We start from the raw sequence: 27,341 nt of genomic DNA on the forward strand, positions 1-27,341 counted from the left end.
GCTTATTTTTGGGTTTGGTCACTGAGGATCTCGGACAAGGAGATTGGAAAGATAAAGGGAGGAGAGTGGAGTAGAACTAGGACTAGAACTTGACAGTTTGCATATATATCCAATCCCTGTACTTACAAGCTATGTTCTCTGACTAAGTTTCTTAGCATCTTTGATCCTCAGATTTTTTTTCTGTGAAATGGAGATGATTCTTCTTATTTCTTGGATAGTGGTGGAGGACTATTCAGTTAGATGATGTACATAACAATACCTAGCCAGATTTCTCATTGTAAATATGTGTATGTGTGTGTGTACATATATATATATTTCCTTTGCATTTTGAAGTAGTCTGTGGTGATGATACTTTGTTACTATAGTCTATTCTGTAATGCATCAGATGCCTATATCCTGCCCAGATCCCCCTCACCCGTCTGGGAGGTCACCTGCATACAACGAACCACTGCCACAGTCTCCTCGCCCGAGGGAGTGTGCTTTGCCCTCAAGAGGAGTATGCCAGGGATGCCCATGTTTCTGTTGATTCCTGGATTTTAAAGGTTTTCTTAAAATCTGAGATTTTTCAGATTTTACAAAAATTTGAATTTTGTCAACTGCTTTCTCAGTGTTTATGGTTCACATGATTTCCCTCTTTGATTTATTAGCATGTTGAATTACATTAATGGATTTTCTTGTGTTGAACTATCTTTGCATGCCTGGAACATTATTTTAATTGGCTATTTGGTTCTCTTTGCTAATATTTTATTTATTGTTGCATCCATATTTACAAGTGAGATTGGTCTGTAGTTTTTTGATACAATCTTTACCAGATTCAGGTATCAATATCATACTTGCCTCAAAAGGAATTGGGAAAATTTTATTCCTTTTTAATTCTCTGGAACAGCTTAAGTAGCATTGGGATTACTTCTTTTGGGAAGGTTTGGTACAGCTCGTGTATGAAATAATTTAGGTTGAGTGTTTTTTTATTGTTAGTTTTTGTTTGTTTCAAAGTAGGTCTTTGATAATTTTGTCTGTTTCTTGTAGGAAGTTGGTATGTTTAAACTTTCTCCAACTGGAATCAGTTTGGGAAATTGCCTTTTAAAAGAATTATTCATTTATTTAGGTTTTTAGATTTCTTGAGCAGAGTTACATAAAGTGTTTTCTAATGTCTTCAGTTTTCAGTTTCGGTAGTTGTTTGCTTCTTGCCGTTTCTTTTTTATGCATTTGTGCTTTTTCTCCCATTCTTTTCCTTGATTGAGTGAGCTCATGCTTTGTCTGTTTTGTTGATTTCTTAAAAGACCAGATCTTTAACTTGTTTACTAGTTCTGTTATTCAGTTTTATAAAGCATTACATTCTGCTATTTATTTTCTTCTTTCTGCTTTGTTTTGATTTACTTCATTATTCTTGTTCCAACTTTTAATTTGGTTGTTTAATTTATTTTCATTCTTTTATCTCTACTGGTTTCTGCTTTAGTTGTGTCTTATAGATTCTGATATGTAGTTTCTAAAAATTATCATTCTAACATTTTCGTTAGCACATATTAAATTTTTATATATACTCAAGTTTATTCATGTTCTATCTCATCTGTATCATTTATGTGTCTACCTATTTTTTCCAGAATGAAAATTTTTAAGTCACTGTAGCTGTATAACACATTTGCTATATAACATATATAAAGCAAGTCATTCCTCATTCCCTTCTTTTTCTTCATATTTGTTTATGTGATTTTACTTGTTGGTGAGTAGTTTTACTAAAATTGACATTTACAATTGTCAAATTTTATTGGGATTGCATTGATTATGTAGATTTGCTGGGGAGAACAGATACGTTTATAATATTGAATCTTCTTACCCCAAAACAAGTTATATCTCTTCATTGTTTGTTTTTTAATGTCCTTCAATAGTTTTAGTTTTACTTTTGCACATGTTCTACTAAACTTTTGTTTTATTTACTCCAAATTTTAGGCTTTTCGTTCTTTATTATTATTCTTGTTATTATTTTTGCTAGTGTGAATGGAAATTTTTCCCATCTATATTCTTTAAGCATTTACTATTCGTTTACAAGAATGGCATTGATTTTCATTTATTTCTTGTGTAACTGACTTTATTAAATGCTTTTATTGTTTCTATGATTTTTTGTTATCTTATGCTTTTTAAGTATATAATTAGATTAAAATAATGATAGCCGGGCATTCATTTTTTTGAATAGTCATATCTATTATTTTGTTGCTTTTACATATGCTAACTGGCACTTTTAGAACAATATTAAATAACAAATGTAAAAGCATGCCTCACATTTATTGCTGACTTTAATGGAGATACTTCTAGTATTTCACTAGTTAGCATGTTTCTTAATTTGGGAGGTTACATATGTCTTTTCTCAAAAAGGAAGCTTTTTAAAGAGGGGGTATAGCTCAATAGCAGAGCATTTGACTGCAAAAAGTAAAAGTCAGTTTTTTTTTTTTAAAGTTATAGATGAATTTAAATTTTATCAAATGCTTTTTGACAATTTTCTAGGCAGTCATATTTTTCTCCTTTGACTTATTAAAATGATGAACTTCATTAATGAATATGCTAAGATTGAAATATGTTTGAATTCCTGGAAGGAATCAATTTGCATAATATGTTGGATTCTTGTTGTTAATATTTTATTTAGGATTTTTTTACATAGATATTTAAAAAATTAGGTTGGTTTGCCTTTTTATCTTTGTAATATTTTAGTATCAAAAATTTAACTCTTAATGAATTTCTAATAGTCTATCATGTGAACATGCCATAAATTAATGCCTCAAATTGTTTCTTCATGTATATATTTAAGGACATTTATTTTGCTTTCAGTTTTTACCACTGTAAATACAGTGGCAATGAATACTCTTGTTAATTCCTCCTACCTTTTAGGTCTCAGCTTATTCACTACTTCCTAAGAGAATCCTTCCTGGCCCCTTCAGTACACTGAATTCTCCAATTACATAGAGGTATGTTTTATTCACTGCACTTTTTTTTGCCAGGAATCAACATTGACTGTGTTTATTTGACTGATGTTTGCCTTTTTTGGGAGATGGTAAGTACTGTAAAGTCACGGATCATGTCTAATAGTGCTCATCACTACATACTCCAAGGATTTCTGTTCCTGGTCCATTGTATATGCTTAATAAATGTTTGTATAGAACACTGATTACTATCTGTCTAAAGAGGATAGGCCTGTTACATAAAAGAGAATATGTGTTTTTTTCCCTGGCTACTTGTGTATATTGAGATGGCAAATTTGTTAGTTGGAGCTGGGGCTGGACCGAATTGTTTTCATAATTTAGGAGGGAGGAATTTGGTTGGAGTTGGAATGATGGAGAAGGGTCAGTGGACAGGATTAGAAAGGTTGAGATGCATGATGGGGAAATGGAGCCAGAGGCTCTGGAGCTGGTATGAAAGGAATAAGGAGCTTCAGAGAGGGGATTTCCTTTTTTTTTTTTTCTTTTACTTTAAATTCTGGGCTACATGTGCAGAGAGTACAGGTTTATTACATAGGTATACATGTGCCATGGTGGTTTGCTGCACCTATCAACCCGTCATCTAGGTTTTAAGCCCCGCCACCCTAATGCACATTAGGTATTTGTCCTAATGCTCTCCTTCCCCTTCCCCGCCACCCCACAATAGGCCCCGGTGTGTGATATTCAGAGAAGGGAATTTTCATATGAAATTCTATATAATGGAGTCCTTCTGTATAACTCCAACGTCTTCAGCAAAGCCTACGGAAATCTTCAAGTGCTTAGTTTATGTAGATTTCTAATGAAAATCATTGTTTTGGGGCTCAGGCAGGGTTATTCGCCAAGCACAAAGATGTCCACTATCATCTGAGCTTCACTAAGACTAAATTTAACAGACGCAAATGTAAAGCCCTGTATGTGGCTTAAAAAAATGTCATATACACAAGTAGACATTTTGAGGAGACTTGACTTTGACAACTCTCGTTTTGAAAAATGCAGGCAATTATCTGAGTATGACATGAGCCAGTTCTATGTAATCACTATTAAAACCAAAACAATGAATATAGTCATTAATAGTGCAGGATTCTATTCAAGGTAGATCATAGTTGCACTTCGCTCTTAAACTATTTTTTGTAGTGCTTTACTTTAGTCATTGGCAAATTCTATAGCACCCAGTGCCTGCTACTCAATTAAAAAAAAAAAAAAAACTGGAAGCCATGGCTTAGGAGTAATGGTTGATGGAAAAGGAGAAATTTAATCCCAGAAAGAGAAGACTTGAGGGCCACTGGATACCTGTCCTCAACTATGTTGAAAGAACATGTTGAAGACAGAGAGATTCTGGTTTATGGGCTGCAGAAGGCAGATCTGGAACAATGGCAGATATTATAGGGCAGAAGAAGTAGACTCAGTATATGGAAATGCTCTATGATTAAACTGTAACGTACTGTTGTTTGAAGAAGGAGCTTTCTGGACTTGAAGATTCCAGCAGAGGTTGCATGACCATGTGAATGAAAGATTGTAGAGGGGATTTCTGCATTGGGTGGACTGGATTACATGACTTCTTCATTCCTTTTCAATGGAGAGTCTGTGAAAAAGGCTGGTCTTATTGCTTTCGCTCTTGTTATTACTACTTTAATATATGCCTTGCCCTTCAGGCTACAAGCTCCGTGAGGACAGGACTATGTCTATCTTGTTATCAGGGCCCAGCTTAGAGCTTTGCACTGCCTAGGTGCTTGGAACTACTTGGTGACTTGAAATGAATGACTGCCTTACTCAATAGCCAAGGCCAGTGGAGTAGTTTAGCCAGTGAAGCAGAGAGAATTAATCAAAGGGATTGGGTCAGTTGATTACGTATCTCCCTGGAACCTATCCTTAACGTGCCAAGTATTGAGCTGATGGGACACCTGGTCTTACTGTCAACATCACTGTTTAGGTGTAGACTTCCATTTCTCCATTTATGACATGATAAAGAAGCAGTATGATGGAGTTGTTAAGAGCACAGTTTCTGGGGTAAGACTGGCTTGCATTACTTGGAAGTTATTTAGTCTTCCCATATCTCAGTTTTATCTTTGTAAAACAGAGAAAAGAATAGTACCTTCCTCACAGGGTTGCTGTGAGGATTATGTGTGTGTGTGTTTTTGTGTGTGTACATGCACATGCATGTGTAAGTTGTTATAAATCGGTGTGCACTTTTTTCCTTTAAGTTAAGCTATTGGAGCAAATAGAAAATATAATAAGACTCTATGTAATATTTGTGAGGATGATTCTTTCTATATGTAGGCACTTATGAAGAAGCCTTCTCAAATTCTTTTTTTTTTTTGAGAGAAGGTCTCACTCTGTCACCTAGGGTGGAGTCATGTGATCTCACCTCACTGCAGCCTCAACCTCCTGGGCTCAGGTGATCTTCCCATCTCAGCCTCCCAAGTAGCTAGAAGTACAGGCATGTGCCACCAGGCCTGGCTAATTTTTTGTACTTTTTTGTAGAGATGGGGTTTTGCCATATTGCCCAGGCTGGTCTCAACCTCCTAAGCTTAAGCAATCCTCCCACCTTGGCCTTCCAAAGTGTTGGTATTACAGGTGTGAGCCACTGCTTCCGGCCTCAAATTCTTATCTGTTCATACACACACTAAAGAAGTAAGGAGGAGGCAGGGGCTGAGTTTCAGTCTAGCTTTGCCACATGCCACGATCTTTGGCAGGCCATTCTCCTTTCTTAAATACAAGTAACATGGGGCTGAGTACACCAGTCTTGATCTTCTTCCAGTGGACTTGGAGCATGAAATAAAATGAGCTAAAACATATGGCAGGATCTAGCTAACTGTATAGAATAAAATGCATACCTTCAGGTCTATTATTGCTCCTGTCTTTGGCCCATATACACACTTTGTTGTGGGGGCCTGGCCCAGCTGCTAGTCTGCAGGGAAAAGATTTCCAGTCCTTCCAGGTTAGCTCTCCTACTCATAATTCTTTCCTGGGAGAAGGAAAGGAGGGATGTTTCCTCTGTGCTTTAAAGTTGATCAGGATGCTCAGGTGCAAGGTCTTCGATCAGAAAGAAAAATTGCTGTTTAGATTTTTATCCCGTTTCTTCGATGCTGTTTCTTTCACAGTCCCTTTAGAAATTTCCCTAGTTCTCCTGTGGCATAAAATGAGTCAGAATGGCAAATGAAACATGCAGAAGACATAAATTCCAGGCATAAAATATAAATCAAATATACATCTATCAATTGGCTTTATGCTATCTGAGCTGCCCCCAGGGTGTCAGTGGATCAGGTGAATGGATTTCTGCCACTGTGGGTAATTCCATAAGGTAATAGGGTGGGCCCTAATGCAGTGGAGAGGTAATATTCTCCAAGTTATATATCATGGTTTAAGAGGGGAATTTGTATATTTTGATTTTGCGAGTCAATGAAGTTGAGTCCCTAAGGCACTCTCGGAGCTCAGCCTCTCTGAGACTGTGGAGAGAAGCTGGCTCAAGGCCAGGAACACCGCCTGAGGAAAATGAAGCCACCTAGGCTCCAGAGGCCTGGTCCAGAAAGACTCTGTCCTATGGCCTCAGGGAATGCTCAGGATAGAGAAAATTACCATATAAATATTATATGTTTTTTTTTTTCATTTAATGGGCTAAGTTAACTATTATACCAAATAGTGAATTTGTCAAACCAAGTGGGAAAAAATTCAAGCTATTTGATTGACAACTCTCAACCAGAATGGTCAATCAATTAGTTCTAGTAATTGTGATGATGGAGCTCTGTGATGATGTAGTGAGAGAGAGAAGAAAGATGGAGAAGGAAGAAACACAGGAAAGGCTAACACTCACTGAGCTGACATTGTATTTTCCCAAGTACTGGGTTTAGCAGTTTTCATGCACAAATTCATTTAATCCTTCCTACATTCCTATCAGGTAGGAACTATGACTTTCATTCACATTTTATGATTGAGGAAATTAGGCATCAAGAGGTTAAGCAACTTGCCCAAGGACCACCAAGTTAGTGGTATAGCAGTGATTTGAATGCCCTCTTAACCACTATACCATGTCACCTTCAAAGAAGAAAAGTTATTTCCAATCTGAAGAATAGTTTTTTAGGTTCCAGGAAGTCTGACAACTTAGGTTTAAAAAAGCTAGATTGGAAATGAAAGTATTAGAAATGTGCCTGAAAGTAAGTTACTGCTCCTGAATACATCAATATGCTTAAGAATTGTTTCTACAGCTCTGCAAAATTAGTGGGAGGTAGGAAATAACCTGTTTTGACCTCATTTTAGATAAAATCTGTTAGCAAAACCCATGTTTGGACCTGAGTTCAAGTAGAGCTGTAGAGATCTGGTGAGCTGGCTTAGATTTAAGTGTTTTGGGGTTCCAAAGTAGGGTCCTAAAGAAAGATGCAGACTTCGATTTGATTACCAATGTAGAGCTGTGCTAAACATTTCCAATTGCCGAGGAACCCCAAGTCCAGCCCGTATTATGCATATGGCAATAAGCAAGATACAGTAAATGAATAACTATTATCCAACCCCATCTTCCTAACAGAACTCAGTTATATTCAATCAGTTACCCTTCCCCCATGCAACCATTTACCTCAGGGACGTTGATCCCCATCTCAGTCCCCAGGGTGGCCTGATTGAGTTCACAGTAATCTAATCCCACTAGCCTAAGATTGGTTCAACAATTGACATGTGACCTAGTAGTGACCAGTTAAAAGTGGTGGAGAGAAGGGGAAAGGTTGAGACTTTGGGGATACATTTTCTTCTATTTAAAGAGAAATCCCAGAATGAGATCAGCGTTCTCTTTTCTCCAGAAGTAATTGTGTCTGTGTAGTGATAACTATATATCACAGTGCTTTGAGCCATTTCTGAAATACCCAAGTAGAATCATCTTTAAAAATAAGAGCTTATTTTCTAATTTATCGCAACAAGAAGTTCAGAAATAGGACAGTTCTAGGGTTGGTTAATTCAAGGAACACAAGGTTCCTTACATCTATTTACTCTTTGTGTTAATACCTTTCTCCATGGTGACAAGGTGGCCATAGCAACTCCAAGAATCACCTTCTCACACAGCTCTGTGCAGAGGCAGTAAAAGGGCAAGTTCCTGACTTGTGTCCCTTTATATGAATATAAATGTTCTGGAAGGGCCAAGGCCAACTTCCCCTTACAATGCCAAGATTTTGTGAGATGTGCATTATTTAACTGATTGTGGGCGGACCAATGAAATATCCATAATTGGCTTAGATCATGAACACCCACATTGGGAAGGAGTTAATGAAGTACACTAATCTCTGATACATGAACAAAACTGAGCTTCTGTTAGAAAGGAGGAAGGTGGAGAATATCACTGTTGGGTAGACAACCAATAGGGTCAACCAATGCCTGCAACAATTACAGGGAATGGCTGCCAGTTTGAATGAAGCTAACACGAAGGATGGCAGAGTGGTGAGAGATAAAGAATCTGGGTCTTTAATGACATAATGAGCTGCTAAATCAGACCAAACAAGAAGCCTGAGCAACTATCTGTGGACCTCCTGTTAACGTGTTGTAAGAAGTTCCTTTATTATTAAACCTGTGTGAGGTTTCTGTTATTTCCAACTGAGATGATTACACATGGAGTTTGGTGAATGAATACGTGATGTAATGTTTAAGTTCCTGGGATGAAGATCTCGTTGTATCTGACTTTGGGATAGGCAAATTTATAAAAAGATGAGGATAAGTAAACTTTTGATGTATTGAGTCATAGTTTAAATGTATCAGGAACACACAGTGAATTCTTTTGAAAAGATCTCATCTTGTATTTTATTTATCTTATAAAGTTATTCTTTTAAAAAGAGTTAGTGCATACCTGTGGTCATTAGGGTTGAGAGGAGGTATCTCTGTGAGTAACCAGGCCTCTCCCGGATGGAGATAAAGTGGGGAGATTATTTGGGAATGCTGGGGAAGTATTCAGTTTACACATTCTCCAAATATTTGTTGAGTGCCTACAATGTGTTGGGCACTGTGCTTGACTTCAAGGATACAACAATGAACAAGGCAAACGTGATGCTGGCTTTCAAAATTTTGGATAATTTCCTCTATGTTTTAGGGATTTAGACCCAGAGATCCCTAATCAATCCTAAACATATAGAGAATATTAGTGACAATTTTGTTTTACTAAATATTATACTAATTTAATATGCAATATCTGCTGGCTATATAGCATTTACAAAGAGCAAATTTATAAATCACATAATAGTAATAAATATCTATTGTTGAGGACTCATTATGTGTCATGTGCTGTTCAAAGTGTCTTATACATTGTCATGTCCTCCTATAATAATCCTGTGTGGTAGATATTACTAGTCAGCTCATTTTGCAGATGAGAAGCCTGAGAGATATTAAATATTTTATTAAAGTTACACAGTTAATAAATTGCTGAGTTGAGACTTGAATCCTGGTTGTTTTATTCCTGAGCCTTCTCCTTATCCCCACTATATGGGCATGTATCTTACTACCCCATTGTACAGATTTGAATCTGAGGCTCAGACATAGGACATGACTCACCTTTTTTACTGTTGAGAAAGTCTGCACCTATCTCACAGGGTCTTATGAGGATTAAATGAGACAATATGTAAAAAAAATAAATTAACATGGTGCCTGGTATGCAGGAAGCCTTCAAGAAATGCAGGGCTTTGGTTTGTTATTGTAAAACCAGGTCTTAAGTTTTGTAGTCTATTGCTTGAGATTATTAGAAACCTCTGAATTTTAAAAAGTCACAACATCTTTAAAAATACCATACCCAGTTCTTTTAAACCCTCTGTACTTATAGGAATTTATTTATGTTGTAGGGGAAATTGGAGATGGAGATACAGATACATAAACAGTATCAGAAAGTCTCTACTACCTCCTTTCACTCTTTTCAGTACAATCATGGTTTGACCCAGAAATCCAGGACTGGGGGCCACTGGGTTCTCTATCAGTTTTCAAAAGGTGACATCATAGAATCATAGAATGTTAGAATTGGAAGGACATGGAATCTAATTTCTCATTTGAAACCTGAACTCCTTTTTGTTTTTTTCCTGGATGACACTTTCTGAAATTTGGGTTTGGGCTTTTGCGTACACGTGAAGATATTTACCACTCCTTTATCACATAGAGAAAAACAAATCAGGCTAACTCTTTAAAAAAATTGTTTGCACTATCACATACATACAGAAAAGAGCACTAATCACATAGCTGTATTGATTTTCACAAAATGAGACAATAGAGAATAACTGGATGAATTTTCACAGGAAGAACACCTGAGTGACCAGCACCCGGAGGAGAAACAGGACCTTATCTATGTCCCGAAGCCCCGCTGTGCCCTCTCCCGATCACTAACCATTAGAAGGAAATTACTATCCTACTTCTGATGCCATAAACTGATTTTGCTTGTTTTTGAATGTAACATAAATAGAATCACACAGCATGTACTTCTTTGTTTCTGGTTTCATTCTGTTAATATAACATTTAGGAGATTTATCCATGTTGTTTTATGAAGTTACAGCTTGTTCATTAACTCATTGCTGTGTAGAACTTGATTATATGAACATACCACACTTTATTCATCCATTCTTCTTTTGATGAACAATTGGGTTGTTCTCAGTTTAGGTTATTAATTACAAGGCTTCTGTGAACTTTCTCGAACATGCCTTGGTGAGCATTTCTTTACACTTCTGTGGGGGTATATACCCAGCATTGGAATTGCTGAGTCATAAAAATTGTATGTTTTCAATTGCAGTAGATTCTGCCAAATAACTTTTCAGAGTGGTTTTCTAGTCTAGAAAGATTATATTTAACTTTTTTATGTACAAGAACCAGGGGGAAGCATTGGAAGTCCCATTGTATGGGCCTGTAGCATTAGAAGCATCTGGTTAATAAATTGATTGCTCAATGTGTCTTGATTGAGCTTTTACTATGTGCTAGACACTGTGCTAGAGGCACTAAAGACCTTATGGACTAATGGAGGGAGATAATTTAAACATATAGTCACATTATTGACTATATATTTACAAACTGCTGAGTTGAGACTTGAATCCTGGTTGTTTTATTCCTGAGCCTATTCTCCTTATCCCCACTATATGGGCATGTATCTTACTCCCCCATTGTACAGATTTGAATCTAAGGCTCAGACATAGGACATGACTCACCTTTTTTACTGTTGAGGAAGTCTGCACCTATCTCACAGGGTCTTATGAGGATTAAATGAGACAATATGTAAAAAAAATAAATTAACATGGTTCCTGGTATGCAGAAAGCCTTCAAGAAACGGAGGGCTTGGTTTGTTATTGTAAAACCAGGTCTTAAGTAAGTGCTATAAAGGAGTACAAAATGCCATAAGACCAACAGACTAGTGTCCTTTCCCTTTTGATTCTTTCTGAAAGGAAGGGGAGAAGGGGGAAAGCAACCTAACCTCTAACTGTAATAGCCTTAATTGTGAACCAGCTTCTAAGCTATCAGGTTGGAACCTAATTAATCACTGAGGGTGGTATAGAATTGATGAATTGCTTCGGTGCTCTTTTACTAGTATAAATCTTTGATTTAATGATTGCTGCTCTCTGATTCATACCACACTACCCTGGTGATCAATATGCATGATGAATGGCTGATTTTCAAGAACCACCCACTTTGTAAGCTCTTTTACATGTACAGTGTGTGTATGTATGAATTAGTACTCTAGACAGATTTCCGACAAAGAGGCAGAGGGTGAGGTAATATTATGGGTGAGGAGGAGGGGAAGAGATGGGGGAGATGAATGGAATTTGCTCGCAGAAGTTAGGAGGAAATGTTCAGAACAGGCGAAATAAAGTACTACATGAGAGGGCTCCTCTTCTGCGTTGACTTTTTGACAAGTGTCTATTGGCCCAATCCTTGGGTTCAAGGATCTGCTGTTGCTTGGAGGAGACTTACTGTCCACAGCTCCTTCAGAGAGAGAAACTTTTTATAGGCTAAGAGCTTCATGTAATTTACTAGCTCTGAATTTCTGGGCTTTATTTCAGAGTTTCTAATGCTGAGTGGGGATGAAGTTGGAAAGTTGATTGTAGTTTGCAGAGGTCCAGGAAGACTTGTTTTGTGGTTTGCTCATTGGTTCCTTCATTAAACCCAGAGCTATTTATTGAGTACCTATCATATTCCAACCCCAAGCTAGTCACCAGAAACACACTGGTGAGTCAGACAGGTATACCTCTGCACTCAGGGAACTTTTTTTTTATTTAGAAGGATATGCCGGACTGCCAGGCTTCCTTTGGTCTGGTGGACATGCACATGCTATACTTCATTGTAGATTTTTCAGGATACCTGGTTTTAGTTTCTGGGAGCTATCTTTAGGCCTCCCTCTTTCTCATGCTCTTTTATACACACATACGTTTTGTGACTGGATTTCCTTATCTGTCAAAGTTTGCTTTCTCAAATTTACTAGGGAAAGCTCGGTGTCTCTCATGTAACTATGAAACAATCAGACCAATTTTGATGTGATTTTTACAGAAATCAGCCTCTTTCTTGCCATCCTATGAATATGACACTAACTTGAATAGTAAAGTATTAATATTATATACACGTGAGGTGTTTTGAATGCCCAGTGACTTTTATCTGGAAGACATAATCAAAGCAATACTAAAAGGCTTCCTATTGGACCATTGTTTTTGATTCAAGGAGTTGGAAAAACTTAAAGGTCTATCATTGGAATTATGGTGAGACACGATAAAATGACTCCAAATCATCATGTAGATTTCTGTTAATGTAAAAATAAGTTCACATCATTTTATTGAATAAAAAATGGTCAAGAATAGCATGCATAGTTATGATCTCTGAAACATAGTAGGCATTTGTTCCATAAACTAATAATCAGATTTTTATAGCTGTCCTATCAGCAAAAAGAGGTGCGTGGAATGATGCCCCCTAAAACATTAGCAATGAGGAGTAGTGGAACATCAAGTGTCAAAAAGCCATTTGAAAAGAAACTACCATCAGAGTGAACAGGCAACCTACAGAATGGGAGAAAATTTTTGCAATCTACTCATCTGACAAAGGGCTAATATCCAGAACTTACAAAGAACTCAATCAAATTTACAAGAAAAAAACAAACAACCCCATCAAAAAGTGGGCAAAGGATATGAACAGACACTTCTCAAAAGAAGACATTCATACAGCCAAGAGACACATGAAAACATGCTCATCATCACTGGCTATCAGAGAAATGCAAATCAAAACCACAATGAGATACTATCTCACACCAGTTAGAATGGCAATCATTAAAAAATCAGGGAACAACAGGTGCTGGAGAGGATATGGAGAAATAGGAACACTTTTACACTGTTGGTGGGACTGTAAACTAGTTCAACCATTGTGGAAGACAGTGTGGCGATTCCTCAAGGATCTAGAACTAGAAATACCATTTGACCCAGCCATCCCATTATTGGGGATATACCCAAAGGATTATAAGTCATGCTGCTATAAAGACACATGCACACGTATGTTTACTGTGGCACTATTCACAATAGCAAAGACTTGGAATCAACTCAAATGTCCATCAGTGATGGACTGGATTAAGAAAATGTGGCACGTATACACCATGGAATACTATGCAGCCATAAAAAAGGATGAGTTCATGTCCTTTGTAGGGACATGGATGCAGCTGGAAACCATCATTCTCAGTAAACTATCACAAGAACGGAAAACCAAATACTGAATGTTCTCACTCATTGGTGAGAGTTGAACAATGAGATCACTTGGACACAGGAAGGGGAACATGACACACTGGGTCCTATTGTGGGGAGGGGGTAGCGGGGAGGGATAGCATTAGGAGATATACCTAATGTAAATGCCGAGTTAATGGGTGCAGCACACCAACATGGCACATGTGTACATATGTAACAAACCTACACGTTGTGCACATGTACCCTAGAACTTAAAGTATAATAAAAAAAAAGACATTGGAAAATATATTTTAAAAATAACTTGATATTCTTATAGCAAATGTAATTTATGTACATACCCAGAAAGTACATGCTATTTTCATTATTAAACAGCAGTATTCTGAGTAAGAACACCTTCTATTTGTCAAAAGGGAGGCTAGAAACTTCTCTTCTCTGGGATCTGATCTTCTTCAGCATGTGAAAGAATTAAGAAAAGCGACTCCCAGGCAAGCAGTAGAGTCTCTTTGTACAAGGCCTGGAGGGCTGATTCTGTTAACCAACCCCCTCCACCCCCCTGGAGAAATTTGAGCGATTCTGCATCTCTCCTCTTGGGAGGTGGTCTGCTCCCCTCTCCTGAAACTAGGGGATTCTCACATTTATTACCACTGTGGCTTCTCTTCCCCTTCACTTATCCATCTCACCCTGGTGGTTTCTTGTTTTATTCGGCACCCAGTAGAGCTCTGCTGAGCTCTGGGCCTCTCTTTCCCACCAATCCTCATCCAATTAATTGATAAAAAATTAATAATTTAACTTTAGGGATGGGAATTATACACCATTCTCCAAGCTCCCTCTTCACCAGACCTCCTCGAGTCGCCTCACACAGACAAGCACCTGAAGCAAGAGGAAGGAACATTTTCCATATTTTAAGTGGATTTTACCACTGGAGCATCCTTGATTGGAGGGCAGGAGAAAGAACGGGAGGCACAGAGCAAAACTGGTCCCTCTAGAAATCAGGAGGTTAAAAGGAAATTGGTAGGAAAAAATCACATTTGTTCCCTCTGTGCTTTTGGATGTATTTGGGACTTTTGCCAACCTACTTACTTATTTTAACCCTGAACTGCATGTATGTGACACAGCTCCATTGATTTTGCATTCATTTAAAAGCGCGTGCTCTGAAATTCAGACAGTCTTCACTAGCGGTGGGACCTTTGGCTTCAGTGTTTTTTTCTGTAAAATAGAACAACCTGCCTTCTAGTCTTGTGACCATCAGTGAGATAAAACACTTATAGCACTGAGCATGGCAACTGATGTAACATAAGGGCTCGAAAGTTTTAGATGTAATGATGACTATTGTTTCTGCAAGCCAGTATTAGTGATTATTTCAATAGAGGCTTAGCTGAAATTTACCGTGGTGCTGGGAGGGTATGTTTCTTCATAAACCAGTATTCGTTTAGGAAGGAAGTTTTCTTTGATAAAAGTTGCTGTTTAAGAATGATATAATTTGGGAGGCCGAGGCGAGCGGATCACCTGAGGTCAGGAGTTCGAGACCAGCCATGGCTAACATGGTGAAACCCCATTTCTATTAAGAATACAAAAAATTAGCTGGGCATGGTGGTGCATGCCTGTAATCCCAGCTACTCAGGAGCCTGAGGCAGGAGAATCACTTGAACTCAGGAGGCAGAGGTTGCAGTGAACTGAGATCATGCCATTGCACTCTAGCTTGGCCAACAAAAGCAAAACTCCATCTCAAAAAAAAAAAAAAAAGAATGATATAACATGATTACAATGTTTAAATGACTCATTTCAAGTCCCTTCTGGTGTCTTAGACACACCGCTTATAAGCAAATGACATAGGCATGACATTATTCTTAGTAGGTTATACAAATTTACCCTCTGTTAAATGTCCTATCAAATATAATCTGAGTTACAAGATTTTAATACTACTTCATTAAATATGCTTCTAAATTGGATGTTTACTGAAACAAAGGTTCCTTTACTTATTTTGAACAAATTGGGGATGTGTTAGTGTACAGTAGAATTGGCAGTTTAGATTGTATCAAGATGATACAGTGACTTAAAGCAAACTCTTTTGGGTTTGGTTCATGTAAATTTCATGGTATGAAGAGCCATGAAGTTCTTTGTAAGTGTCTCATATCTCCTTTGTGCTACAGTAAACCCATAGAGGTTAATAATTACTTGCTTCTCTTTTTATCACACATACAGCATTCGTAGCCTGGTGTTTAGTATAGAGGCTCAATATATGTTGAATAAATGATGTCCAAGAGTTTGTGTGAACAGTTATTTGTAGGGCTAGTTAAGGGGAAGATGGTCTTAAACATGAGTACTTCCTGTCAGCCTGTTTTTAATCTCCCACAAAGTGTATAAAACCCATGTGCTCACTCTGTGTTTTGTATTTCTTTTGTGTCTCTTCTGATGACACCTAGGATGGTAGATAGTTGGTGAATACTTACTGAATTGGACCAAATTAAATATAGGGAGCAAAAGTAAAATAGGCTGCTACTGATCTTAAACTGGGAAAGCAATTACTCTGATTTCAGCTCGTCAGTAGAACTTTTGTGAGCTTCCCAGCTTTCCAGTGCGTGGGCACAAACGTTATCATCCATGGGAAACTGGTCATATCCAGAACGGAGTCTCATCTCAACTTTTTGCACAAATAATTGTGATTTATTAAAGAAAGTCAACTGTTAATACACAGTTTGAATTTTATAGCCAACTGCCATATTTTCTCAGACCTTGCTTTCAGCTGGGGAAGGACCCTGGAGCACAGTTACCTGGGTGAGTGTGTTTATCCAGCTCCTCCTCAAATGGAGAGAGAAGGGCTTTGGGGAAACATTTGCCTCCCTTCCAAACTGGGCTTCCTCTGCCTGTGAAGCAGAATGAAGCTATAATTTCAGTCTCATAGTCAGAGTCTCATGACAATTACTCTAGCATTGGAAGGATATCAACTTTTCCTCCCACCTACAGGTGATAATGCTGGTTTGTCTAGAGATCTTAAGTTTTCATAGCTAGGAAGATTGACGCTGGAGAACTGATAGGAGAAGGAGTTGAGGGTGGAGACATGGGAGTTGGCTGGTTGAGGGGCTGAAGAGAATGGTTCATCCTCAGTGATTACAGAGAGGATGACCCTCCAAATCCCACAATAAAAATCATGTGCTGTGTAAGAGGGAGAGGCCATTTCATTCGTGAAAAATAGCCGAGAATAGACAGGCAATGGGAGAGCAGCACTTTGGAGGTCAGGGCTTCTGGATGTTTTTCTCTCTTCATTCTTAGACAGGAGATAATGTGGAATAGTTTGATGTGGAGTGAAGAAGCTACTGACTTGGATAGCAACAGCTGAGTGCATGCAGCCTCACAAGCAGTACAAAGCTCACCAGCCAGTGTAGCTTTCATGACAGCTGCAAAAGCAATGGCTACATAAACTTTCTCGAGGGGAGGGAGAAAGCAGAATGTAAGAGACGCTCTTGCAGTAAGAAAAACATAATAAATCCAAGAGCTACATATAGCCTGGGGTTTTTATGACCATAGCCAGGCATGAAGGAATGACTGAACTTAACTAAAGCTGTTAATTACCTGGGTGAGATCAAAAGCCCAAGTAAGGGAAGATATTTATGATGCACCGTACAGGATATGCTTCAACTTCTTACTTTTTTTATTAATTGGTTTGATTAAATAGATTTAAAGAGCCTGGGCAGAGCCCTTTAAATCATATTCCATATTGATCTAATGAAATAGTCAATAAATTTACCAACATAGCCCTTTTCCTTTGCACAGTCTGGAGGGAAATGCTTTACTGAATGGTTATAACTCAACTCTAAACCTCACTGCTATTCCCACAGTGACTCATAGAGAGCAAGAGGATGCTGGGAAAATCTTTTAGGCCATTTGTGAGAGTGCTTGAATAAGTGGTTTAACACCTGTTTACAGACTACTCACCACCCTGCATCCTACCTCCACCTCAAGCCCTTTGGTGGACTTTGCTTGAGCCAGCCAGGGTTGGGTGCCTTGCAAATTCTATGCATCATTTACCAACTTTACTAATGCACGCAGCCATCTGTTATATCCCTGGTTTTAGGCTTCAGGCTTCAAGACTCCAGTCATATTTCAGAGCCTTTGATTTCTATTCATTTGTCCATTTAGCTTTTTAAGTATTGACAAAATGCAGCTCATAAATACAATAAAATGTGTGCAGGTAAATAAATCTGTAACAAAGAATCTTTAATTTCTTAATAAATCTGGACTAAATCATGGGAAACTTTCTTAAAGTCGGTTTTTTTGGTGTCCCTTTTCTCATCTCCTAGAACAGTGAAGGGAATCTAGGCAATAGAAAGCACATGAATAAGGGTATTTTATATGAAATTTTAGACCCTAATATTTCATGAATTTTTTCCACTGAGTATGGAATGGAGCATATTAAATTAAAAAAAAAAAACAAACAACGACAACAACAACAAAAACAGGCCATTGGCCTGAGGCTGTCTCCCTACTTTGAGTTTGTAATGAACTGGGATCTTAGTACATACACGAGCCTAATTTAGAAGTATATTATTTGCAACAGATAGCTGGGTCTCAGCCAATCACAAGCAGTCAAGCTTCAACCAATTACAAGCTGCCAGCTAATCAGACCATGTCAAAATAAGGCAAACTCCAAGCTACAACCAATCGAACTATTTTTGTACCTTACTTCTGTTTTCTGTCTGTAAATACTGACTGCCAGGGTTGCCGAGAAGAGCTCTCTGAATCTCTTGTGGTTCAGAGTGCTGCCCAATTCATGAATAGTTCTTTGCTAAGTTGACTCTGTTAAATTTAATTTGTCTAAAGGGTTTCAATTAACAAGCAAGATGTACATTTGCTTTATAGTCATTAATGCTAAAGGCAGATGTAAAAACAGTATTCTGGGGACATGATCTCCTTGGGCTTAGAGTGTCAAGTCAGCACAGAGGTGACAAAATTAACTTTAAAAATCCCTTATTGTGCTCATACAGGCAGTGTTAATAGTTTTGTGCCTACAGCCCTGCAAATAATTCTTGTTTACATTCAAGTATGAGAATCTGCAAACAGGGACAGAAACAAATAAATGTGCAGCTATGGGGAATCCAAACCATCCTGTCATGAAGATGACTGTCTAATTCTTAGCTGTGACTTGGGATGGGTTGTGGTTCCTGAAGTGGTCCTGGTTGCCTTCAGGCTTTAGTCTACACAGTTTTAATATTAAACCTCTCTTAACCTTAATGCAGTTTCATATATTTATTTGTGATTGTGAGACTTAAACCAGGAATCATATCTTGGAGGATGGGGCTGGTGAAGTGTGGGTATCTAGGTTTGAAAGTCTGGAAGCCTAGGTGAAATTGGGCCTTGATACCCCTTTACTGTACTTGAGAAAGCAACTGAATTTAGTATCTCAGCTAAAGCAGTTTATGGATGTAAAACGATGTTAAAGAGGAAATACCATCATGAATTGGAATGTTGAACTCATTTGGAGTGATGGAGAAATCTGTGTAATTGAGGCCTTTCCTTCCCCGCCCACCCCTACCTCATTCTATCTTCAATTATCTGGGTAATTTGGTCCTGAGGGCATAAATTCCTTTATAACTCAAATCCATTATGCAGAGAAGAATCATCAGGAAATTACTCAGATTGCATCCCAGAAACCGTGCCTAAGGTTTTGGAGCAGATTTGGCCTTCCATTAGCCCAGCACTGCTCTGGATTTTAGATACAAGCCTGGAGGCTGGACATTCACAGCTCTTGCCTTCGTCTCTCTTTGTTTCAGCAAGAACTGCCTGTAGGGAAGCCCCGTGCTGGTGCTGGCTGGCGGTGGCTTCTCTCCGCCCAGGGCCACTGTCGCTGCCAGCTTTCCTTGGCCGATGTAGATGCATTCATTCCAGGCCAGGGAGAGCTGCTGCCAGGCGGGTAGGCATATGCTTTCGCCTTGTCTAGCCATCTCCAGGAGCCAGGGACACAGGCCTTTTAATTCAGCTAAACCTCAGGCCTTCTGGTGGAGAGCTGATTTTCATGTTTGTGCCCTGACAGGAGAGGTCTCTGTGTTGTTGATGGTCAGGAGCTGCCTGCCTTTGGGCTTACACGTACCCACGCCAAATGCAAACATTTTTCAATTTAGACTTTGGATGAGGACGTTTCAGTGTTCTGGGCAGACTCATTTATCTGGCTTTACTTTTTCTAGATTTCTGGTTTACTAGGGATACTCAGCTTGGGTTTGGGGTATGCATGCATTTTCCCTTGTATTCTTTTTTTTGCTTTCACAAAGTGATGACTCAGAAGAAGGTAGCGTGTGGAAGGGTCTTAGATTTTGGTGTCAGGGAGACACATGTCTGCTGCTTAGTATTGTCTTTCCTCACAATTATATATGTGCCATTTGAGCAGATATTTTGTTCGTCTTATTTTCTGCTGTCTCCCAGTGCCTAGCATAGTGCCAGGCATAGTAGGTGCCCAATACATAATGTGAGGGAGTGAAAGAGCAGGCTCAGATTCTACTCCTGACTTAGAAGCTTTATGATTTTCGGTGAGATTTTTAACCACCCTCTTTGTCAGTTTGTTACTTGCAGAATGTGTAAAACTACGTAGAAAGCGACTGCCACAGTCCTGTGAGCAATAAATGTTCTTCAAGGGCAAAAAATGGGTGTAGGATTTTTGTTGTTGTTTATTCAACAGCTGTTTATTATAGATCTATTTTGTGCCAGGCACTATTCTATGTACTACAGATACTACTGTGAGCCGAATACATAGAATTCTTATCTTTATGGAGCTTACATTCTAGTAGTGAAAAGCAGACCATAAATACATAATTAATATGTAGTATGTAAATGTATACATTTAATGATGTAATGCTTCGTTTTTTTCCCCCACAGCTTTGATTTAATCAATGGAAGAAGCTGGTCTTATTACTCTCCATATTTCAAGGCCTAGCACAGCCCCTGTACATAGTAGGTGGATCATTTGGAACTGTGGATTATATGGATCATTTCAAATGGAGATTAATGTTGGAATTTCTTCTTTTCAGCCAAAAAAGATCCTTCACAGGATAAAGTCCCAGGCTTAGTGGCAATTAACAGAGCATCATTCTTTACATATTTGTAAGGTTTTATATTTTATATATAACTTCTTGCACCTTTGTAATGTTATGGTATTTGACCCACTCTGTGAGTTAAGTACACCTGCCACCATTTCACCCACTCAGCAGGTAAGAAAACAGAGGCAGAGCATGGGGATTTGCTAATGTCAAAGGGTTATTATAGTGGCATACACGTTAGAAACCACATGTCCTGGCCCCAAGCTCTTCTCACTGGATCATGTACCTATGATTATTGAGCCTAAAGGAGGATCCAGGTGTTTTCCACCTTTATTCACTCTGTCAGTGCTGCTTATTTGCAAAATCCCCTTGCCTTGTTTTTTCTGGTTGTATGACCTGAAGTTTGTATCTATCACATCATTTACAAATTGCTCTAAACTCTATTTTTTTATTATTATTTCTGACATACAGTCAATTTCTTAGCTTACAGCTCGATTAATCATGCTTGAGTAATTTTGAAGGGAACTTTTGTGTAGTTGGAATTTGGAAAGTGTTGAAGAATCAATCTTCTAGCTTTCATCACTACTTTCCCCAGATGTAAACCAGTTGAGAAATTCTACTTCATTTACCATGATAAGATGTCTATCTCAATGTTCATGAGGATTAGAATCATTAATGATATCTCTAGTTCAGGAAAAAAAGAAAGAGAAGAATCTCTTTGTTTCTGTCTCAGAATAAACTTTCCTAAAGATGATCTTATACTGGCAATTTGAAGCCTGCCTTTTTTTTTAAACTTCTGGTAAAATAAAATGTAAATTGCTCACAAATCAACTGTGACATATGATTTATTTACTGTTGACAATCCTGGTCCTGTCCAAAGCTACAAGGAATGATAAATTAAGTGCTTCTTCACTTGGTGCTGCTGATGTTCATTGCAAACCTTTTTAAAAATGATGTTGAACATTTTTACAAAGGGGACGTAGCCCAACACAATAGCCTAGTGAGGAGACAATTACTGGAAAGGAGGTACATATATATATTTTTTCTTTATACAGATGTGCACGTGCACGCACACAATCTGGGGCCCCACTAGCCTCATCCTGCTTTTACTCTACATGCTGCTCATTTACTTCATTCGCGGTGGTCTTCCTGAAACATACCAAGTTCATTCCTACTGCTGGGCTTGTGCAGTTTCTCCCTCTGGAATGCTTGTCCCCAAATCTTCACATAGCCTAGTGATTTTCAGGCAGGGGCATTTTTGTCTCCCAGGAGACATTTGGTAATTTCTGGAGATATTTTTGAGTGCCATGACTTGGAGGTGGAGCTGCTACAAGATCTAGTCAGTAGAAGCCAGGGATGCTGCTTGACATCCTACAAGGGACAGGGCAATTCCCCACCACAAAAACTGATCCAGTCCAAAATGTCACCAATGCTGAGATTGAAACACCCTAAGTTATAGCTGACCTTTCTCCACATTTGAGAATTAGTGCAAATGTCAACTCTCCTTCCAAGAGAGGCCTTCGCTGCCACCCTCTCTAAAGCAATCTTATTTTCTAACGTTACTTTTTTCTTTCCTCTGTGACTTCAAGCATTATCTGAATTTTTAAAAAATACATTTGTTTACTTGCTTTTTGCTTGTCTCCCCTCTGTAGAATGTATACTATACTTGAGGGATCTTACCTGTTTTTTGTACCACTGTCTTCCCAAAGCCCAGAACAGTGCCTAGCATATAACAGACTCTCAGTATATATTTCTTCAAAGGAAGGAAGGAAGGAAGGAAAAAAGAAAGATAAAAAAAAGATGATAGATGATCCGTAGTGAATAAAGACTGAAAAAACTTAACAACATAAAAAAAAACTCCCCTTTGAAATGATATGTGCCCAGAATTATGTAACAGACAAATGCCGTTTGACCATCACATGTAATTGGTATGTTGTCATAAGAAAACGTTCGGCAACAGTTCCTGATAAATGATGGATGTATATGCTGTGAATAGCCATCAGCGTAGTACTTAGTTTTCAGATGAAGCTCAATGAGTTCATTAACACTGGTTTTCAGTCTGAAGGAGTCATGGGCTCCATTTGTTTGTTAATAGCACAGCTGGAATCAAGAAGACTGATTTTGGTATCTAGTCAATCAGTATGTTTGTCTCATTGGGACAATCTGAGATTCTTTTCTGTGTATTCTGAAAACTATAGGGGTTTTCTCCATTTATTTGCTTAGTTATGGCTGTTCTTAATTTCCACTGCTTTGTTTTCACTGCTGCTGGTCATTACTTCCTGACCTCTTTACATGTTGAGACTGCACTTTTGGGCTTGGCTGCAGCATTTTAGGAACCTCTCTGTTTTTTGGCATCATTTATGGACACTTCAATCATATATTAAAAGACAATTACCATTAAAAAGCCATCTGGGTTATCATTTTCAAAATAAAGTTAATGCAACGGAATGCACTTAGTGCTGATAATTACTGAACATAACAGAATGGGTATTTGATGACTGGGAAAGCAACTCAGGATAACAATGGCCTCACAACCATCACAATGCATTTGAACTGTCCTTGCCCCACAGATGGGTGAGAGTGCTATGGTCACAGAGAGATTCCCTGTGTGTGACGGCGAACGCGTTTACTCTACCATGGAAAACACATGTTTCGTGAAGACATGACTTTATCGACTTTTTCTCTGGCTTCCTACTGAGCCTTTAAACTCTGGAACTTTCATCATGCTTCCATCCCCCACTCCCAGCCTCTGTCTTTATCCTCTAATTACTTGAGCTTAACTTCCCCTGACCTACAGAGAGTCAAGAAAAACTGGCATATAAAGCTCCGTTGTGTTTTGGTCTGACCTATGGGTCCTTTAAATGAAGCCAGGATACAGTGTGGGGGTTTGAGCTGCTAACGTCTGGACGCTTTTAAGAAGCATAAATCTCTCCAAACCCAATGGGGACTTGAATGTGGTGATTTCCAACCCTCTTGGATTTGTGACACCTTATGGTTTGATTTGCTGACACCTTCTTCCCCCTTTTTAAAAGTAACAGGTGTGTCATATGTTTATGTAAAAAATTAAATAAATCATCATTTACACTTTTTTATTATTTAGCTTTATTTTTGAGGGTGAGGGAAGAGGGAGGCACTTTGGAGAATTTTTTATAGCCATAATAGCTGTGTTCTTCAGGGCTAGCTGAAATTTAATCCTGTTTGTATCCCCAAGCCTATTGCAGTGATGCTAGCTAATTTACCCTTGCTTATTTTGAACTGTTGTTTGTATTCTCTTGTGTGATCCTTCACCATATGCTCTTCCATGTTGTTCTCAAATTGCTTCTAGCATATTCTATAGTCCCAGAAATATCATTACCCTTAGATCTGACCCAGTTCAAAGCATAGAGTAGATGCACAGTAAGAAATCAATTGAGTAATTGCAGACATCTTTGTTTGGGGCTGAGGCACAACCCAGGTTTGGAACACAAACTCTCAGTGCTTTGAATAAGTTATCAGAGAAGACAGAAGCAAATCTGCTCCATCATGGAGTAAGTACAGGCTTTCCCAGTTCCATGGAGAGAGCAGGGACAGCCACAGCATCAGCCACACTTGAAGGAAATCAAATCTTGCAAAATGGAATTCAGAGGGCATCGAATGAAGGAATGCCATGATGTAGCCTAGAACTTTTGGTTTGTTATTCCAGCTGCTTGCTTCTCTTCTTTGATTATGGGAGAAGGACAACCGTAGCCATCCTGGCTATCCTGGTATCTCACCAGGCATCCTCAATGGTCATGGCCTCTATTGCTCCTCCCCTATTGCTTCTTTGCTCACAATGAGGGTGTGAGGAGTACTCTCTCCCTGCCAGTGCCTCAGTCCTTGCATAAGGATCCCAAATGGTGTGGTCTTAGTCTTTCTCACCTCTCAGTTTTACAATTTTGTATTCAATTTATTTCTTTAGCTTTCATCTCAAGGATTCTGGGACAAGTTTTTGTCAATGAGGTTGAATTGGAGATCTGTGAGAAGCATCCCATTGGGTACCATGCTGAAGTCTTTCTTGACATCTATAGTTGGTCAGTGACCTGGGGTTGAATCAGCATCTCCAATCCTTCTTCTTTCAGGATGAACTTTCCGTGGGGGGATCTCTCCAAATAGAGAGTGAACATTCCACTTACTCTTATTTGAAAGCTAAACCCAATGTTCTAGGGGCCTCCCTTCACTAGAAAGCTCAGCTGGTACCTCCCTACCCACAGTACTTGCTGAGAGAAACTTCCTTACTCCCGCACCTCCCCACAGTAGTCACAACTGGCTAGATTAGGGATGGCTACCTGACTCAAGGGTGACCCATTAATCAGCTTTCCAGTGACACAACTCAGTGTGAGAAATAAGCAGGAAAAATCCAAATCTTCCCCTTAGGAGTTTGAACTGGGGAACTTGAAGAGCTCAAGGCAGGTAGAAGCAGGCACAGAAAAATGTCCCGTGTTAGAATCATGGCCAGGCAGAGGTACATGTGAGTAGAGAGCAGAAAGTATGAGTAAACAGAAGCATCAGTTGACAGATAAGGAGAATGGTCCAGAAATGCAGACAGAAGCTAAAATAAAATGAGAAAGAGACCATGAGATTTGTGTGAAAGGAAAGCTGTGGAAAGTATTCAGCCCCTAGATACGACTCTATTTTTGATAGCTTCCCACTTCTACTCAATACATATCTTTATAATAAACTCCCCCCTATCATGAGCTTATTTGAGCCAGCCTTTCCTTTGATACCAAAAATGCCTAACCCTGTCACTCTCCTGATCCTCACAGGCTGTATGATTACTTTTACCTGGGAAACCCCTTGGCTTCTTATAAAGGCGTGACTTCTAGTGACTGACCCTGGCATCCTACATTCCTCCAAAGGGATGGGTCAACCAGGTTCCTGACTCTAGGTATGTTTGAAAACATACAAAACAATATTTTAGTTTGAACGAACAGTGTCACTTTTTACTTGTGGAGAATACAAAGCCTCCTATGAAATTGTTGCAGCCACAGTCACCGTTCTGATCTCTTTTTACCATTTTTCTACCCATTGACCTGCGCGGCCTAGCCTTGTGACTTATTTTAGCCAATGAAATAAAGCAAAAGTAGTAGAGTGCTAGCCTGAGACTACGACTTAAAAGGCATTGCAAGCTTCCATATGTTCCTGTTGGGCTTCTGCCATTGCTAGGAGAAGAACGTGCCTCATGGCGCTCACTGGTCCCAAGAGAATGAGAGACATGTGGAGCTGAGGAGCTATAGCCAATGCCTGCAGCCTGAGCAAAGCCATTGTAGCTGACCTGGGAGCAGGTTAATACATGCTTGTTACTGCATGTAACTGAGATTCTGTGATTGGTATGTAATCATAGCTGATTAATAATATCTATATTCTGCAGCTTTCTCTTTCCTTTGACAGTACACTTCCTCTTGATTTTGCCTTCCTTTCTGGCCACTCCTTCTCAGTCTTCTTCATGAGCCCCTCTTCTGTTACCCTTCAAATGCTGGTATTGCTCGAGCTTCTGGTCAAGGCCTCTGTTTTTTTTTAATATACATTTGATATATTGATGATCTGCATAGGTGAGTTCAGTATCTTTTACAACCTGATGATCTCAAATTTGTATCTTTGGTCTAGACTCCTCTTCTTTACATTGGATTCATATGTATTTATACAGATGCCTGTTGGTCACCTCCTTCTAAATGCTTCGCAGGCTCCTTGAAGTTCGTGTTTCAAGGGAAGTAATCATCACTTTCCCCATACCTCAACTTATTCCTTCTTCTATATCCTTTCCCAAGTGACGAGCACTATAATTTGCTTAGTTGTCCAAATCAGAAGCCAAATTTCACCTTGTTTTTTTTTCTCTCTAGAAATTTTTCAGTTTGCTGTGTACTCAGTCACCAACTGCATAGATTTCTTCTTCCTAAATGTCTCTCCTACCTGACCATGATTCTCCATCCCTAGTATTTATGGTTGTAGATCAGGCCTCCATCCTTTCTGACCTGGCTCAGAGGAATCATTCCCTAAGTGGTCTCAGTGCTGCTAGTGTGGACCCCTCACCGTCTGTCTTCATCGTCTGGAAGTCCATTTCTGATGTTGCTGATATGAACTTTCTGGTGAGGCATATATAAACATGACAAATGTCTCCAATAGCTTCTTTCTATACCTTTCAGGATAAAGCCCAAACTTTTTAGCAAGGCATATAATTTCTAACTTGGCCTCCTCTGCTTTTTGCTGTAATAATAAAGACCCAATTTCTGTCCTCAACCCTGAAGGGAATAATGCATCCACAGAAAAGTACTTGGACTATAAGCAGTAAGAAAAGGGTGCTATCACATAAAAGGGGCCATCTAATTCATGGAGGGTAGAGGGAGATGGAGAAGGTTTCCTTGATCCCCCAGTGTGAACCAAGGCCTGAAGGTAGAGAGCACATCAGCCACAGCAAGGGGCAAATGAGCTATGGAGAGGGAGAAAGAGGGGCCCATGCAGAAGGAACTGTGTGGGCCAAGGTTTGTGTTTGAAGAACTAAAATAATCAGTCTGGTAGAGGATTAAGTATGGTGGTGCTAACTGGGACTTTTGGGTCTTTCTTAGGAGCTGTATTAAGTAGCTTGGAGGCGATTAAAGCAGCAATTGACAAGCAGGATTAAATTGTTGATCAAGCAAAATCACCTGTATAATTACTAGAAGAATTTCTATTTGGGGGATTCTTGGGAC

General features: G+C 38.9%; 1 long non-coding RNA gene across 2 annotated transcripts in view; it reads left to right on the forward strand.

Moving 5' to 3' along the window:
• The window catches only part of LOC144341336 (uncharacterized), a 271,590-nt gene that overhangs the window by 63,966 nt on the left and 180,283 nt on the right, over positions 1-27,341 (forward strand). For both annotated transcript variants that reach the window (XR_013418212.1, XR_013418213.1), the window contains exon 2: positions 2,881-2,957. This is a non-coding gene — a long non-coding RNA (uncharacterized LOC144341336). The remainder of the gene's footprint in view (positions 1-2,880; positions 2,958-27,341) is intronic.

The sequence above is a fragment of the Macaca mulatta genome, chromosome 6 (assembly GCF_049350105.2).
Source record: "Macaca mulatta isolate MMU2019108-1 chromosome 6, T2T-MMU8v2.0, whole genome shotgun sequence".
NCBI classification, from domain to species: domain Eukaryota; kingdom Metazoa; phylum Chordata; class Mammalia; order Primates; family Cercopithecidae; genus Macaca; species Macaca mulatta.